This window comes from Heteronotia binoei, chromosome 6 (assembly GCF_032191835.1).
Source record: "Heteronotia binoei isolate CCM8104 ecotype False Entrance Well chromosome 6, APGP_CSIRO_Hbin_v1, whole genome shotgun sequence".
Taxonomy (NCBI): Eukaryota; Metazoa; Chordata; class Lepidosauria; order Squamata; family Gekkonidae; genus Heteronotia; species Heteronotia binoei.
Window position 1 is genome coordinate 128,515,679 of NC_083228.1, and position 17,133 is coordinate 128,532,811.

Below are 17,133 nucleotides of genomic sequence, written 5' to 3' on the forward strand. Positions count from 1 at the left end.
TCTTCCTTGATCATCCTCGTTCTCTTCTGCACCCACTCGATTTTGTCCACATCTTTTTTGAAGTGAGGCCTCCAGAACTGCACACAGTATTCCAGGTGTGGCCAAGGTAGTATACAGCGGAGCTATGACCTCCTGTGATTTTGATGTAATAGCCCTTTTGATACAACCCAGGATTGACTTTGCCTTTTTTGCCACAGCATCACACTGATTGCTCATATTTAGTTTACAGTCTACTAGTACCCCAAGATCTCTTTCACGCAACAGTACTTCAGGGGGAGACCACCAAAGAACCAGAGATGCTTGGCAGAGGCAGGCAATGGCAAACCACCTCTGAACATCTCTTGCCTTGAAAACCCTTTGGGATAGCCACAAATCAGCTGCAACTGGATGGCACAAACACACAGAAGTCCCTGGAGAGCTGCTGCTGATCTAAGTAGACAATACATACCTCAATGGACCAATAGTTTGATTCAGTATAAGGCTGCTTCATGTTTGGGTATGTTTATTTTATTCAAACTTTTTTCTTGTGAGCGAGTGTTTTATTCAAGGACAATAACCAGAGCTTTCAAGGCAGCCAGAAACAAAATGGAGAGCCGCTTGAGAATTCGAGACATATCTCTGGCACGCCTGCTGTAAAGAAAGGACTTATCAATCTTCATTGCTGTAGCTTGTGGAAGAAACACTTCGGTCAGGTACTGACAAGCTGATGTCATTTCAAAGCTAATGGCAAAGATCTCTGGAGCTGACAAACACGGAGTCATGAGGGCTTCCGAGTGTTTCCTAGCTCAATGAGCAACATCATAAAATATGTAGAAAGGGAAGCTTTAAAGGGCTGGTCACGTTCATTAGGAAGAACAAGCAGCATTGGTTTCCCTTGAGGTGACTCTACTGCAGCTGTTTCTCAGTGGGAATGTTTTCTCCAAACGGTTGATGTTCTGTTTGTGTTAAGAGTGACCAGGTACAAAGGAGGACAAACCTCCTGGACTTCATAAAGGTAATACAAGAAATGGGATGTTGGCAGGTCCAGTTTACCATACTGTCATCACTGATGTCAAAGTGCATGCGCCGTCCTATGTCATCCTACACAGATGGTGAAGATACAGGAATCCTGTTCTGTTTTTTTTTCTCCAGTTCATATAAAGTAAGGTTTTTATGCCCCTCTTGTAAGGAGCAGGGCTGCCACCCAAAACTGCAGCCCCGTGCTTGGGAAGCATTTCAGCAGGGTAGAATGCCGAAGAGTCCATGCTTCGAAGTAGTCGTTTTCTCCAATGGAACTGATTTCTGTAACCTGGAGATCAATTGTAATTCCAGGAGATCTCAGGCCCCACCTGGAGGCTGGCAACCTTAGTTCCTCTCCCCTTGAAAAAAGCATCGGACCTGGAAACCAAAGTCCTTACAACTTCTTGTAGAGAGAGCCAGTTTGGTGTAGTGGTTAAGTGTGCAGACTCTTATCTGAGAGAACCCGGTTTGATTCCCCCACTACTCCACTTGCAGCTGTTGGAATGGCCTTGGGTCAGCCGTAGCTATCACAGGGGTTGTCCTTGAAAGGGCAGCTGCTGTGAGAGCTCTCCTGGCCCCACCTACCTCACAGGGTATCTGTTGTGGGGGAGGAAGGTAAAGGAGATTGTGACGGCTCTGAGATTCAGAGTATAGGGCGGGATATAAATCCAATATCATCATCATCTTCTTCTTTTTCCTAAAGAGAAATAGGAGGAAGAACCATAGCTCAGATTTTCAGGCCCCACCTGGAGGTTACCAACCCTGTGTGCATCTTGTACAAGGGATATTTGGAAAAGTGAAATTTAAAAAGCACTAGAGACAGAAGGATTCATAGTGTGAGGAACTCCTATGTAGGAAGAAAGGAGTGTAGACTTAAGAGATCTATGAAAAGTCCTGTCCCTTCTCACCTGTTCTTAAATTACTCATTAAACTGCAGTTGGTAAAATCTAATCCCCATAGCTCTGTTTCCTTTTGGAAGCACGCAGCCAAGAAGTTGGCCTGCCACTTAGTCCTTTTAAGATATTATCACCTCCCATGAGCAAGCAAGGTCCTCAGTGCTTACCACCTGGCACTTTTGGTTTTAATTCTGTAAAAAAGTAAAGGTAGTCCCCTGTGCAAGCACCAGTCATTTCCGATTCTGGGGTGATATCGCTTTCACAATGTTTTCACAGTAGACTTTTTACAGGGTGGTTTGCCATTGCCTTCCCCAGTCATCTACACTTTCCCCCCAGCAAGCTGGGTACTCATTTTACCGACCTCAGAAGGATGGAAGGTTGAGTCAACCTGGAGCCGGCTACCTGAACCCAGCTTCTGCCAGGATCAAACAGGTCATAAGCAGAGAGTTCAGACTGCAGTACTGCAGCTTTCCCACTTTGCGCCATGGGGCTCTTTTTAATTCTGTACACGGACACATTTCAAAGACCGGGAAGAAAATCAGAATTTCCATTCCCCCATTGGGGGAAAATTCTACTGCCATTTCAGCTTTTTTTAGGAAGGCAGACTGCATAGAAGTAGCTAAATAGCTTTGTCCTTTTAGGATGTTCTCATCTACACATTAGTAAGCGGTGTCCCCAAAGTACAGCCTGCTTGCCACTTACAGTTGGTTTTTTTGCTATAAACAGAAAAGAAACTGGGACAGAAGACAACCCAATATCTCATTAATTTTACATCTTTCACTGAGTTGGCAAAGTTAATTAAAAGTCAGTAAAAATAGATCAGAGTTACAGTGAGCTTGCCAGTTTGCACCACCCTTGCCCATCCCTGACCTTGAAACGGGGTCATGTTTAATCCATGTAACAGAGCAAACACAGATTAAATTTTTCTTACTCAGCCATAAAGGTCTTTCAGGCAGGACTGGATCTACATTTTTTTTGAGGGGGGGAAGGATTAAAAATGACACCCCCTTATGGGCCCGTTCCATCTTATGGGCCCATAGAATAGAATGGACTCTATACCCAATTTGGCATCCCCCCCTCCAGTGGCACCCAGGGCAAGCGCCACCTCAGTCCCCTCCTAGAACCAGCCCTGCTTTCAGGACTGGAGGAACCACTGTGTACTGGCTTAAGACCTAGAAATCAAAGTCCCTACAACCCCTTCCTAAAGGAGGAAGAACTATGGCTCAGTGGTAGAGCATCTGAATTGTGTGCAGAAGGTCCTAGGTTCAGTCTCCAGAATTTCCACTTAAATGGGCTCGGTACTAGATGATCTGAAAAGCCTCCACCCAAGACCCTGGGCAGCCAATGGTGTTCTGAGTAGGCAATGCTATGGTGGGCCAGTGGTCAGATTCAGTGTAAGGCAGCTTCAAGGTTCATGAAAGGGACTGCTGAACAGACAAATTGCCAGCTGCATTTCCTGGAGCTCTCCTGTGCCTTTAACAGTTGACAAGATGAGCAGAAACTCCACAGGCGAAGCAGTTCCCAATGTGGAGCTAAAGTGATGAGGAGGTCTTCCTTTGATAGTGGAAGCATGAAGCTGCCCTGTACTGAATCAGACCTGTGGTCTATCAAAGTCAGTATTGTCTACTCAGACTGGCAGCAGCTCTCCAGGGTCTCAGGCAGAGGTCTTCCACAGCACCCACCATCTGGTTCATTTAAGTGGCAGTGCCAGGAATTGAACCTGGGACCTTCTGCATGCTGAGCAGAAGCTCTTTCCCTGAGCTATGCCCCCTCCCCAAAACATTGTTGTGTGTTAGGGAAGGGGCTCTTTAATAAGGCTCTGGCATATACACAAGAAGCTATCCTATACTGAATACTGTAGTCCATCAAAATCAGTATTGCCTACTCAAATCAGCAGCAGCTATTCAGGGTCTCAGGATTAGGTCTTTGCCATCATCTACATGGTCGAGATGCCAGGGTTCTGCAACCTTTTGCTGAAGATGCCAGGAAACTGGGACCTTCCACATACGAAACAGAGACTCTTCCAGTGTGCCACACTCTCTCTAATGAATAACTACCCATCACACCTCTATTAAAGATGCAGGAACCATGTTGGGAATAATAGTTGTCAACTCTAACAGCTTTCCGTGGCCCTGAAACCACTTAAAATAGGGCAGAATCTCAGTAAGATTGCTCCAGCATAAGCAGTGGATGTGCAAAACCCACTGCAGCCGAGCTGTTGAGTTAGGACTGGCACCTTCTCCAGGAAAAGAAAAAAAGGGGGGATCGCTAAGCACAAGGAAATTGTTACAAAAATCTCTACAACTGAAATATTTCCCACCCTCTGGAGGGCATCCAAGGTTTCCTCAAAGTGCTGTACAAAAGTTCTAATATGAGTTGGCTTTGTTCTAACCAGGATCACCGGCTTGCTTCAGAGAGGAGCCATACTGGTCTGCAATAGAACAGCTGGATACGGGTCCAGGAGCGCCTTCGAGACTAACAAGATTTTCAGGGTATGGGTTAAGGAGAGTCAAAGCTCCCTTCATCTACGTGAAAGGTTCAGGAGCTGTGCTCCTGTGAGCTCCTGCTGAATCTGAGGCCTGGTACTTTCTGCCACTGATTATGTCCTGATCTGGATGGCCCAGGCTAGTGTGATCTTGTCAACTCTTGGGAACGAAGCAGGTTTGGTCCTTATTAGTCCTTGAATGAGAGACCACCAAGGAAGTCCCAAGGCAGACAATGGCATACTATCTCTGTTTGTTTCTTGCCTTGAAAACCCTATCGGGGTCACCATAAGCTGGTTGCAATTAAACAGCACTTGAAACACACACATTAAGCATGCTACACCCTCTACCTGACCTGCATGGGTCTGGGATATTTTAAACGCCCCCTTGCTGGAGAAACCAGTTCATCACGACGTCGGCAGCATTTTCCTTCTGCTGTTCTGGTAAGATCCTGTTTCACCTTGAGCAGCTGTGTCTAGAATAATGATAACCCCACTGTAGCAATTCCAAGCAAGCAGCCTGACATTTTTGGACTGGATCTAGGCCAGCTGGGAAGGATAAATATACGTCAGTGCACAAAGTGATGACTCCTCATCATTGCTCCCAAGGTCCTGACAACCAGCAATTTTCATTTTAAAAAGAGAGAGAGAGAGAGAGAGGCTATTTGTCTAGTTAAGGAAGAAAAGATGGCTCACCTGGGGAGGTGAGTCTCACAGATGACCTGGGATAAGAGGACTTCTTTCTGGTAAGAGCTCCAGAGCAACACTCCTAAAGTACAGCTTGTCATTACCATCATCAGTGTTTAATTTTCACACTCTTTTTGGCATTCCCAAAGCTTTTTTTGTAGCAGGAACTTCTTTGCATATTAGGCCACACACCCCTGATGTAGCCAATCCTCTAAGAGCTTAGTACAGGGCCTACTGTAAGCTCAGGGGGATTGGTTACATCAGGGGGGCAGGGCCTAATATTAGGGCTGCCAATCCTCAGGTGGCAGCAGGGGATCCCTCGGTTTAGAGGCCCTCCCCCACTTCAGGGTCATCAGAAAGCTGGGGAGGGGAGGGAAATGTCTGCTGGGCACTCCATCATTCCCTATGGAGACCAGTTCCCATAGGTTATAATGGAAAATTGATCTGTACATATCTGGGGCTCTGGGGGGGGGCTGTATTTTGAGGTAAAGGCACCAAATTTCACCAAAAATCTGATGACTCTTCTCAAAATCCTCTACAAGTTTCAAAAAGATTGGACTAGGGGTTTCAATTCTATGAGCCCCAAAAGAAGGTGCCCCTATCCTTCATTATTTCCAGTAGAGGGAAGAAATATAAAAGGAGTGTGGTCCCTTTAAATGTGATGATCAACAACAACAACAACAACAACAAATTTTATTTGTATCCCGCCCTCCCCACCGGAGCAGGCTCAGGGCGGCTAACAACATGGTTCAGAGTTAAATTATACAAGTAAATAAAACTACATTAAACATTATCAGCATTTAGTTAAAATCTGGTTAAGCTTTAAAATTAAATTAGTTAATTTTTAAAAGTGCTAGTGCTATGTTTGCTTTTTCTGATGGCGGTTTCCTTTGCAATTTCCATTTTCATCAGGGAAGGCCAGTCTGAAGAGGAAGGTCTTGCAGGCCCTGCGGAACTGTTCTAGGTCCCGCAGGGCCCGCATTTCCTCTGGAAGTTGGTTCCATAGGCTCGGGGCTATAGAGGAGAAGGCCCGGTTACGGGTGCTTTGCAGCTTCACCTCTCTCGGTCCGGGGATAGTCAGCAGGTTTTTCCCGGCTGACCTCAGTGCTCTCTGGGGTTCATATGAGGAGAGACGGTCCCTAAGGTAGACAGGTCCTCGACCATATAGGGCTTTAAAGGTAATGACCAGCACTTTGTAACGAACCCGGTATGTAACTGGCAGCCAGTGCAGTTCGCGCAGCCCAGGCTGTATGTGCTCCCATTTAGGGAGTCCCAGCAACAGTCTAGCCGCTGCGTTCTGCACCAGCTGCAGCTTCCGGGTTCGGAACTCTGTTTGGAGTTCAGTTATGCTTGTCACACCCTTGCTCCTGGCTCAACCCCTAATTTCTCCTGGCTCCATCCCCAAACTCTCCAGATATTTCTCGAATTGGACTTGGCAACCCTACCTAATATGCAAAGGAGTTCCTGCTACAAAAAAAGTCCTGGGCATTCTATTCAAAATACTGGTTATCCCCAGCAATGCACTGTATGGCCTTGGACCCACGTACCTGCAAGACCATCTCTCCTGCTACACTACACCATGAAAGCTTCACTCATCTGAGCAGGGCCTTCTGAAGGGGCTAGCATGCAAATAGGTAAGATTGGCAACTGCCCATTCACTCACATGCTCCAGTTTGGCGTAGTGGTTAAGTGTGTGGACCCTTATCTGGGAGAACCAGGTTTTATTCCCCACTCCTCCATTTGCACCTGCTGGCATGGCCTTGGGTCAGCCATAGCTCTGGCAGAGGTTGTCCTTGAAAGGGCAGTCACTGGGAGAGCCCTCTCAGCCCCACCCACCTCACAGGGTGTCTGTTGTGGGGGAGGGAGATAAAGGAGATTGTGAGCCGCTCTGAGACTCTTGAGTGGAGGGCAGAATATAAATCCAAGGTCTTCTTCTTCTTCTTCATGATAACTCCCATCTTGTGGAATGGCCTGAGAAGGTCAGGAAGGTTCCTAACATGTCTACCTTCTACAGAACTTGCAGCACAGTAGAGGGAAGTTTTCTAGGATTGTAGTAGAGTGGAAAAATCCAGGAGGATATCCTTGTAATAGAGCAGGATGACAGAGGATAGGATAGATGATACAAATACAAACCAATAGAGTGTGAACTGGCAGTCTGACCAAGAGAGAGATCTTGGGGTCATGGTAGATAACTCACTGAAAATGTCAAGAGGGTGTGAGATTGCAATAAAAAAGGCCAATGCCATGCTGGGAATTATTAGGAAGGGAATTGAAAACAAATCAGCCAGTGTCATAATGCCCCTGTATAAATTGATGGGGAGGTCTCATTTTGAATACTGTGTACAATTCTGGTCACCGCACCTCAAAAAAGGATATTATAGCAGGGGTGGCCAACAGTAGCTCTCCAGATGTTTTTTGCCTGCAACTCCCATCAGCCCCAGCCATTGGCCATGCTGGCTGGGGCTGATGGGAGTTGTAAGCAAAAAACATCTAGAGAGCTACCGTTGGCCACCCCTCTATTATAGTATTGGGAAAAGTGCAGAAAAGGGCAATTAGAATGATTAAAGGTTTGGAACACTTTCCCTATGAAGAAAGGTTAAAACGCTTGGGGCTATTTAGCTTGGAGAAACCTCGACTGTGGGGAGTCATGATAGAGGTTTACAAGATTATGCATGGGATGGAGAAAGTAGAGAAAGAAGTACTCTTCTCCCTTTCTCACAATACAAGAACTCGTGGGCATTCAATGAAATTGCTGAGCAGTCGGGTTAGAACGGATAAATGGAAGTACTTCTTCACCCAAAGGGTGATTAACATGTGGAATTCACTGCCAAAGAATGTGGTGGTGGCTACAAGCATAGCCAGCTTCAAGACGGGATTGGATAAATATATGGAGCAGAGGTCCATCAACGGCTATTACCCACAGCATTTTATTGAAACGGTCTGGGGCAGTGATGCTCTGTATTCTTGGTGCTTGGGGGGTGGCAAAGTGGAAGGGTTTCTAGCTCCAGTTGTGAACCTCCCGATGGCACTTGGGTTTTGGGGGTTTTTGGCCACTGTGTAACAGAGTGTTGGACTGGATGGGCCATTGGCCTGATCCAACATGGCTTCTCTTATGTTCTTATGTCTACTGCAATGATGATCCAAATGCAACTTCAAAGTTCAGTGTGAGCTGAAAGAAGGGCTGGCTAACCCACTAGGCAAACTAGGCGGTTGCCTAGGGCAACGGGAGGGGGGTTCCGAATTGGGCTCCCCCTCTCTTGGTGCCCAAGACAAACACCTACATTTGCCTCTCCCCCCCCGCCACCGCCAGCCTCCTCCCTTCCCTTCCGCTGCGCCATGCTGCACCCGCCCCCCTGTGCACATCCCCCACGCGATCAGAGGAGCACGTCATGATGAGGCTCAGCCCAACCAGCTTCGAGGCAGCCGGCATCTGAGCATTTTTTGAAGAGAGTGTTGGAGGAGGCTTTGCTCCCCCCTCACTTCCAGTTCCAGAAAGGAGGGAGAAGAAGCCTCCTCCAGCACTCCCTTCAAACAACATTCAGATGCCAGCCACCTCAAAGCTGGTAGGGCTCAGCCTCGTTGCGGCACAGTCCTCTGATCAATGGATGGGGGGCACAACGGAGCATGGCACGTTGGAGGGAGGGTGGCGGGGGTTTAGGGGGCAGGGAGCCTGCCTGCTGTGCTATGCACCCTAGGGCCAGCACTGGCTGAAAGGCAAGAACCAAAGGGCTGTCGATCCTTGATTCTTAGCCAGTGGCTCATGGTCTGTGGCTGGGCTGGGCTGTTCCTGCCACTAAGCAAACTAGGGTACCAAACTTCTGGGGGCATCAAATTGGGTGCCCCCCAATGGTTATCAGTGGGGGGGGGCACCGGAAGTTAGCCTTTCCTAGGGTCCCAGATTGTCTAGGACCAGACCTGGGCCTTAGTCAACCAGCCAGGTGGGTATCAGCCCAGTACACGATGCTTTGCTTATCTTTTTGTTTTGTTTTTTGCGTCTTGCTTTACACCATATTTTAAAATTTAATGATATTATATGGGATTTTTTTTGTGAGCCTCTTTGTGTCCCCAATGAGGGAGAAAAGCAGGATAAGAAATACACTAGATAAACAAACAAAAGCGCTGAAAACTTCAAGGCCGCCATCACACAAAAAACAAAACCTAAAACAGCAGCAGTAGCAGCACTACAAAGCCTCAAAAATGTGATTTGTCAAAAAAACCAACAACAGTGCTGTGAGAAACCCTTTGACACAGTATCAGACACTGCAGCCCATAATCATTTTCACCTGCATATCAGCAGCCTTGAATCTTTATTTTCCAACCTAGGCAACAAGTTCTCCTGATAACTAATGGCACCGTCTCCCCTGCAAGTTTAATAAAAGCCACGCTGTGCTACAAAAGTTGTGTTGTGTTGATTTCCTCTCTCGGGTGAAGACGTTCAAGTGGCTACATGCCGAACTGGAAAAGCTTCGAAGCGAGCACATATTAATCCTCCCATCTGCCCATTTGCTTCTTTTTGTCTTCTGGTGCGGGGGAACGGTATATATCTGAATGGCATCGAAGTAGCAATTGTTCCTCCTTTGGGTTTATTTACAGAAGGTCGAGAGCAGCAAAGTTATTGAGTTTTGGATTGAAAAGAGGAGATTAGTAATGAGCAAATCCCAAAATATTACATTTGTATATTCAGATTGATATGAAATAATATGAGATTTCCACGTTTTTCATTGAAATGTGGCTGTCCTATCACACGTGAACGCCAAGAGCTTACAGGCCTCTTAGTACAGGGCCTAATGTAAGCTCCAGGAGGATTGGCTACGTCAGGGGTGTGTGCAGGGCCAGCACGTGGGAGTAGGCACCATGAGGCGCCCCTCTCCCTGCTACCATCCACCTCTCTGCCCCTGCGTTCCTGTGCTTGCAACCACCCGCCTCCTCCCCAAGCCTACCACTGCCGCCCACCACCTCCCCTCGCCTGGCACCACTTCCCCACGTCTGCCACCACCCACCTCCTTCCCTTGCCCCCCACCCCCTCCCCGCCCCCAGCTCCCCATGCCCATCTTCTCGCGCCCAAAGATGCTTCCCACAGGCCACCAGCTGCTCTGCCCCTGCTACAAAGGGAGCTGGCCAGCTCCTTTTGAAGCAGGGGAGGGATGGGTGAGCACTCATGTGTAGTGCACACAGCCCAATGACATCACTTCTGGTGGCGTCATCCAGTCGCATGCGCAAACAGCGTGCAGCAACAGACTGGAGGGGCAGGGGAATGGGCTTCAGCCTAGGGGCACCGGAACCCCTAGCACCAGGCCTGGGTATGTGCAGGAATGGAATTCTAGCAGGAGCTCCTTCGCATATTAGGCCACACACCCCTGATGTAGCCAGTCCTCCATGAGCTTACAAAAAAGAGCCTTGTAAGCTCTTAGAGGATTGGCTACATCAGGGGTATGTGGCCTAATATGCAAAGAAGCTCCTGATAGAATTCCACCCCTGGTTGTGTGGCCAAATATGAAAAGAAGTTCCTGCTACAAAAAAAGCCCTGGTGAACACACACACATGACGCTGCCTGACACTGAATCAGACCCTTGGTCCATCAAGGTCAGTCTTGTCTATTTACACTGGCAGCAGTTTTCCAGGGTCTCAGGAGTTTCACACCGGCAGCTGTTCTCCAGGGTCTCCATATCACCTACTGCCTGATCATTTTTAATAGGAGATGCTGAGGTTTGAACCTGGGACCTTCTACATAAAGATAAGAATCATAGAGTTGGAAGGGACCTCCAGGGTCACCTAGTCCAAGCTCCTGCACCATTCAAGAAATTCACAAATATCTTCTCCCACACCCCCAGGTGATCCCTGCTCCATGCTCAGAAGATGGTAAAACACACACACACACACACACACACACACACCACCCCTTAGCACTGATGTAACCCTTCCTGCTCTCCTTCTCCTGATCTACTTAAGGTCACAGAATCAGCATTGCTGTCAGGTGCTCTACCACTTAGCCACAGCCCCTTCCACAGCCCTGGGTTCTCTGCTACTTCTCCTGGAATGATCTGGTTTTGAATGGTGAGACTTTTCAAGTGTGTTGAGGAATATCCACAGCTTTTTTGTAGCAAGAACTCCTTTGCATATTAGGCCACACAGCCCTGATGTAGCCAATCTTCCAAGAGCTTACAGGGATCTTAATATGGGGACTACTGTAAGTTCTTGGAGGATTGGCTACATTAGGGGTATGTGGCAAAAAAGTTACTGCTACAAAAAAAACCCCTCTGGGAATATCTGAGTGTCTCAAGAATACCTTTACAGGTCTTGGAAATTTAAGCCCCTTGACTGGATGCATCCATCAGTCTATATCCTTCAGAACGGGCCTGCTCTATCCTATAATGCAGGGGTGACCAACAGTAGCTCTCCAGATGTTTTTTGCCTACAACTCCCATCAGCCCCAGCCAGCATGGCTAATGGCTGGGGCTGATGGGAGTTGTAGGCAAAAAACATCTGGAGAACTACCGTTGGCCACCCCTGCTATAGTGATCCTGCTTTCTGCTAATATATAGACCAAGATGACATCCCCAAACCAGGACATATGAGCTGACTGCACAAGGAAATCCCACCTGTATCTCCCTTCCCAGAAAGCAGGTCCCATTGCTGAGCCTGACCATTCAAGCAAAGGGGAAGGTGGGACATCCGTATTCACTGAACTGTAGTGTGGTTGGCCCTGTAGGGCTTGACTTGGATAGCCCAGGCTAGTCCAATCTCATCAGATCTCAGAAGCTAAGCAGGGTCAGCCTTGGCACTATTTGGCTGGGGGACCACCAAGGGTTACTATGCAGAGGCAGGCAAAGGCATAGTACGTCTCTTGCACTGGAAACCTTGCGGGATCACCATGTTTTTTGCCTACAACTCCCATCATCCCCAGCCAGTATGGCCAATGGCTGGGACTGATGGGAGTTGTAGGCAGAAAACATCTGGAGAGCTACTGTTGGGCACCCCTGACATATATATATATACACACACACACTGTATATATATATATATATATATATATATATATATATATATATATATATATATATATAGACACACACATATACACACATATATAATGGGGGTTTGACCCCTCCAGTAAAGAAGGAGAAGAAGAGATTGGATTTATACTGCGCCCTTCACTCAGTGCGGCTTACAATCTCCTTTTCCTTTCCCTCCCCACAACAGACACCCTGTGAAGTAGGTGGAGCTGAGAGAGTTCTGACAGAAACTGCTCTTAAGAGGAACAGCTTTGAGAGAACTTGTGGCTGATCCAAGGTCACATCAGTAGGTGTATATGGAGGAGTGGGGAATCAAACCTCGTTCTCCCAGATAAGAGTCCACACACTTAACCACTATATCGAAGTGGCTCTCAATGTAAAAGAAACTCCAGCAGCAGTTCATGGGACATTTTGGTTGCCAGCCAGACTGGACAAGGATCCTGAAAGATTTTTGCCTCCCTCTGGACATAGAACAGGAGTCACTGGGGGAGTATAGGGGAGGTAGCTGTGAATTTCCTGGGTTTTTTTTTTGGGGGGGGGGAACTAAATGACCCTTGGAGTCTCTTCCAGCTCTTTGTTTCTGTGTTTCTAACATTGTGAAAAGTAGATTACGTGCTTTTGGCTTACTCACTGGTGCACTAAAGCCTTGAGGTTTTTATTGCCAAAAGACGTCAACTTTGCACATTGAATGCCTTCTTGTAAAACCCATCATTTTTAGTGTTCCTGTCTAGATTAACAACACTCCATGGTTTCAAGGTCAGAAGCCATGGCACTATATGGAATCGCAGGGTCGTCTTCTGGTGGAAAATTTTCCATGTTTTCTTGAAGGACTGCCCTCTGGTCAGAGCTACTCACTGGTCTGCAACACTAGTGGCTCCTCTGAAAAAATATCATCTGCTCTGAATAAGCCAGAAGAGAAGTGAGCCAACTAGCAGGGTTTTTACTATGCAATTCTCAGAAAATTGTCAGTTCTCTGAAGAATGGATAAGCTGCTGGAATCAGACCCTGAGGCAATGAATTCTGGGGGGGAAATGTATAAAGGAAGGGAATACATAGGGTTGTTTAGTGGTTTTTAAGGGTTGCCAACTCCAGGTTGGAAGAAAGGCCGGTGCGTGGGAGTCGGAGAACTAGGCAATTGCCTAGCTCCCAGCAGGGTTGGGGGCAGGCACCCCCTCCCCACTCATGCCATCTCTGAGCTGCTGACTCATTATTTCTTGACTCTGAGGGATCGGAGGAGCCTTTCCCTTCCCCAGAGTCTTCACAGGGCGCTAGGGAAGTGAAGGGCTAGGGAAGTGAAGGGTTCAAGAGGAACCCTCTGTGCAAATGGGGACCGAGTTGGGCTGGCGGTGGGGGCCCTCCCCCACTGAATGATGGGGGATGGGACCTTGCGTATGGCAGCAAAAACCCCAGCGCTAGCCCTGGTTGGAAGCTCCTGGAGATCTGGGGTGGTGAGCAGGGTGTGGACATGATGCCATAGAATCCACCCTCCTGTGGTTAAGAGTGGCGGACTTGCCCTGACCTGAATAGCCCAGGTAAGTTTGATCTCATCAGATCTCAGAAGCTAAGAAGAGAAGAAGAAGAGATGGTATTTACAGCCTGCCCTTTACAACCCAACGGGGTCTCACAGCAGCTTACAATCTCCTTTCTTTTCTCCTCCCCACAAAAGACACCCTGTGAGGTGGGTGGGGTTGAGGGAGGTCTCCCAGAACTGCTCTTGAGAGAACTTGTAGCTGACTCAAGGTCCCATCAGCAGGTGGATGTGGAGGAGTGGGGAATCAAACCTGGCTCTCCCAGATAAGAGTCTGCGTACTTAACCACTACACCAAACTGGCTCTCAGCAGGGCCGAACCACAGCAACTACTTGGATGGGAGACCTACAAGGAATACCAGGATGCAGAGAGCAAGGCACTTCTCTGAAAGTCCTTGCCTTCCAGCCCACGAGTGATCACCAGAAGTCAGCCATGACTTCCAGGCATGCACATACACACACACACACAAACACTCACAATGCAATTACAACAACAATAATACCAGCGGACTGTAACCTGGAGAACTGGGTTTGATTCCCCATTCCTCTTCCATGGGAAGCCTGCCAGGTGACCTAGGGGCAGTTACAGTTCTCTCAGGACTCTCTTAGTCCCATCTACCTCATAGGGTATCCATTGTGGGGAGAGGAAGGGAAGGAAATTGTAAGCTGCTTTGGGGCTCCTTAGGGTAGAGAAAAGCAGCATATAAAAACCTTTCCTTCTTTTCTAAATAGGGTTGCCAGGTCTGTGTTGGGAATACCTGGAGACTATGGGGGTGGATCCAGGAGATGATGGGGTTAGGGAGGGGAGGGGCCTCAGCATAGTCCAATGCCATCAAGTCCACCCTTCAAAGCAGCCATTTTCTCCAGGGGAGCTGATCTCTGCCAGCTGGAGATCAGTTGAAAAAGCAGGAGATCTCTGGGCCTCACTTGGAGGCTGGCAACCCTATCTCCAAAACTGCCATTTGCTCCAGGAAAACTGACCTCTGTAGCCAGCAGATTGATTGTAATTCTGGGAGAATTCCAGGTGCTACCCAGGGGAAGGCAGCCCAACCTTCAGTCTTTTGAAGGTAAGGTAAGACTTGAAAAAGCATACTTAACCTCAACCTGCCACATGAGGCCGTTCTTAAAGAGCTGGGATGGTGTACCAGCAGTCCACAATTCTAGGAAACATGAAGCTCACTGAATGCCCGGTTATCTTTCAGCCTGAGCCACCTCTCAGAGTGGTAAGAGTAAAATGGGGGAGAGAACAGGACGGGTGGGGGCTGGAGATCTCTCAGGATTACAACTAATTTCCAGCTCACAGAGATCAGTTCTCCGAGTTCCTTCCCTCTCCATACGCCACCTCCTCAGATCTTCAGGAATTTCCCAATCCTCAGTTGGCAGCACTAGAAAAGAGAACCAACTGTGTTGCCCAGAGCACTTGGAGGAAAGGAGGGATTTATGGTGGAGGGATTTACCTTTAGAATATCCATCTCAATCTACTTAGTTGCCAGTCCCCAGTTGGGGTCACAATGTTGATGGGACCAAGGAAGAGAGACTAAGCCACAACAAAAAGAAAGAACTCTCTGGGTGTTTTCGCACTCACCTTCAAGTGGCGCGATCACCCTCTTCACGCCGGAGGATCTGCAGGGATTTCGCATAAGAAGCACCGGAGCAGCCAAAAGAGCCGGCGACTTCCGTCGCAAAAGCCGCTCAAACGTTTTCCTGCTTCTTGGCGGTTTCCGTTTGAGCGGGTTTCGCGACGGAACTTTCCGGCTCTTTTGGCTGCTCCGGCGCTTCTTATGCGAAATCCCTGCAGATCCTCCGGCGTGAAGAGGGTGGTCGCGCCACTTGAAGGTGAGTGCGAAAACGCCCTCTGTGTAAAATACAATTTTAACTTGTTGTGAATAATAAGTATCAAAATACATAACAAATATCACCAGTACATATCACGCCTGCATTACCGACAAGGCATTCCCGCTATTACGCTTGCAAATTAGAGAAAGCTAGGAATTCAGGACTGACACGGTTATTGACTGAATATTTTTTGCACTACTGGACCTGGAAAACTGTTCAATATTCATAAGAATGGTCCCTAGAAGAAGGATTTGAGATCCAAAACGGCTTGCAAAACAGACTGGTTCTCCGTTGGACCACCTATTTTTTAGCCACATAAGGACAGTAGGAGCATTGTGGGACTTATGAGGTTTTAACTTGGTGATATGTACTGGTGATTTTTGTTTTGTATTTTGGTTCTTATTATTCACAAGTTAAAATTGTATTTTGCACGGAAAATCCCCAGTTGGGGGCAGGGGATCCCCTAGTTTGGAGGTCCTCCCCCATCTTCAGGGTTATCAGAAAGCTGGGGGGGGGTGAATGTCCACTGGGCACTCCATTATACTCTATGGAGACTAGTTCCCGTAGGGTACAACAGAGAATTGATCAGTGGGTATCTGGGGCTTGGGGGGGGGGCGGCGGTGTTTTTGAGCTAAAGGCAAAGGCAGTCCCTTGTGCAAGCACCAGTCGTTTCCGACTCTGGGGTGACGTCGCATCATGAAGTTTTCATGGCAGACTTTTTATGGAGTAGTTTGCCATTGCCTTCCCCAGTCATCTACACTTTCCCCCAGCAAGCTGGGTACTCATTTTGAACATATATGAACTTATGAAGCTGCCTTATACTGAATCAGACCCTTGGTCCATCAAAGTCAGTATTGTCTACTCAGCCTGGCAGTGGCTCTCCAGGGTCTCAAGTTGAGGTTCTTCATGCCTATTTGCCTTGACCCTTTTTAGTTGGAGAGGCCCGTGATTGAACCTGGGACCTTCTGCTTGCCAAGCAGATGTTCTACCACTGAGCTACCGTCCCTACCGACCTCGGAAGGATGGAAGGCTGAGTCAATCTTGAACTTCTTTGAGGCAGAAGCACCATATTTCCAACATAGCATTTGGTGTCTCTCCTCAACACCCCCCCCCCCAAAAAAAAAGTTTCAAAAAGATTGGACCAGAGAGTCCAATTCTATGAGTCTCAAAATAAGGTGCCCCCATCCTCCATTATTTCCAATTTAAAAGGTGTGTGGTCCCTTTAAATGTGATGGCCAGAACTCCCTTCAGAGTTCAATCATGCTTGTCACAACCTGGCTCCTTGATCCACCTCCAAAGTCCCCAGATAGTTCCTGAGTGGGACCTGGCAACCCAGATAGTTCCTGAGTGGGACCTGGCAACCCTAATCTTCTTTTCTGGTTCTATTCCTTTCTTTTCCCGCATTTGTCCATCTTTTATCATCCTTCCCTTTCTTCTTGTCTGCCCCATTTTGAGGCAAGCTGCAGCCCCGTTGTTGCTTCGTGACTGAATAGCTGAAGGCTGCGGCAAAAACTGACTCTCCCTTGAATGTCAGTAATTCTTGTGTTCATACCTCTACTTTCATTGTGATGAAGCCATTGCCCTTCATCACCCGCTGACTGCCCCATTTCCCCTCGCATTTTAGCAAAGTATTTCCCAGAAAATTGATACTTTTAAGGGAAGAAGATGTATCTCTGCATATTGCAGAAAAGA